We start from the raw sequence: 1,796 nt of genomic DNA, 5'->3' as shown, positions 1-1,796 counted from the left end.
ACATAACTCAGGTCCCTGCTGTAATGTCACCTTCTTCCTGGCACAGCTCCTATCCACCTGTGCTCCCTCTTGGTTGTTGTTTTCACCTGTCACACCTGACACTTGCATTTGTTTCTTTGCCTATGGTCTGTCTTCAGCCACTGCACCCTTGCTCACGAGCTCCCTGGGAGCAGGCACTTCTCCTCATCACAGTCTGCCCATGCTCAGAGCAGATCTTAGTCAATCTACCTGGGTGTGAACACCTTCTGGGACAGTCAGCCACTCCTAGATCGGGACCTTGGCAGACCCAACCTCTGACACCCAGAGGCTGAGGCAGTGACCTGAAAGGCCCTTGTAGCACCAGGACACCTGGCTCAACCAGGGAAAGAACAAAGGTAGAAGCCTGGCTCTCCCCTGGATCCTCCCTTCACTCAGGACAGAGGCCTTGACACCTCCCCAGGGTAGAAAATAATTGATTCTGCAGTCTCTCTGGCTCCTGCTCCTCCTAGGGTAGGTGCTGCCACCCAGAGGCCACCTACGTCCATCCACCCTGCACCATTTCCTCCCCTGTACTCTCCTCTCAATAGCCCTCATTCTCCATGTTTAGAGTCTGTCTTTCCATCTACAGCCTTGCCGTCCCTTAACAATATAAAGTGAGCCACAAATTTGAGGCATATATGTGATTTTTACACACATTTGGTCACATTTCAAAAGTAAAAGTACAATTGTGGCCCTGGGTTCAATCCTCAGTACTACAAAACACAAAAAAGAAAAGTAAAAGGAAAGAGGGAAAACTATTTTTAGCGATATTTTTCTTCAACCCAGCATCCAAAAGACATTCAATTTCAACACGCAATCAATTATGAGAGATTTTATACATATACATAGATAGATAACTCTTTTTTTTTTAAATAAGTTTTAGGAATCCAGTGTGTATTTCCCTCACAGTACCTCTCAACATGGATTTAGCCATATTTCACTTGCTCAGAGTCACTTATGACCCGTGGCCTCCTTCCTTGGTCCCCAGGCCCAAAGCACAGCATGCAGGAGACAGAGCAGGTACTCAGAACACACAGCTATTGATGGAGGAAGGTGAAGCATCAGCCTCTGGGTCAACTGCAGGTATCCCTAGAGAAGGGGCCCACGGTGGAGATGTGTGTATGTGTGCATGAGTGTGAACCCACGTGAACACGCATGTCTCAGGCAGAGTTCGGAGCTCTGGAACCAATTGTGTATCAGTCCCACCTCTGTCCTTTCCTTGGGCCTTGGCTTCTTTTCTATAAAAATAGGGCTAGAGAAGCTTCTTGTTTTATAGCGTGAGCAGGAAAGGTGAGTGGGAGAGCGCAGGTGAGAGCAGAGCACATGGACCAGACACTCTGCCTCCTTTCCTCCGGCCCTCCTTCCTCCCAGCTCACAGGCTGCTGTGAGTCATGAGAGTTCATGCACAGCAAAGGACAGCCTCTGGGGCTGCTGTGTCCCTCATGCAGGTCATTGTGTTGTCAATTGTGTTGTCAGGCCTGTGGGCACGTGGTGACCACTACTTCCCTGGCGGCTAGCAGCCCCTGGACACACAGCAGAGGCTCAGCATGAACACCTATGGATGGAATGAATGAATAGTGTAACAGTACTCCAGAAGCCTCAGGAAGGTCCCTTCCCATGGGGAACCTGTAGGGCGAGAGGGAAGGGCCTGATGGCACTATCCCCAGGCCTGGCCTGTGAGCTCCTCCCACCTGTGTCCCCAGACCTGGGCAGCAGCAGTTTGCTGGGACAGTGGGGGGCCTGCCCAACCTCACTGCTGAAGGAGGACAGGCTCTTCT

This window comes from Marmota flaviventris, chromosome 2, assembly GCF_047511675.1.
Source record: "Marmota flaviventris isolate mMarFla1 chromosome 2, mMarFla1.hap1, whole genome shotgun sequence".
In the NCBI taxonomy this organism is placed as follows: Eukaryota; Metazoa; Chordata; class Mammalia; order Rodentia; family Sciuridae; genus Marmota; species Marmota flaviventris.
Note: the sequence above shows the minus strand (reverse complement) of the source record.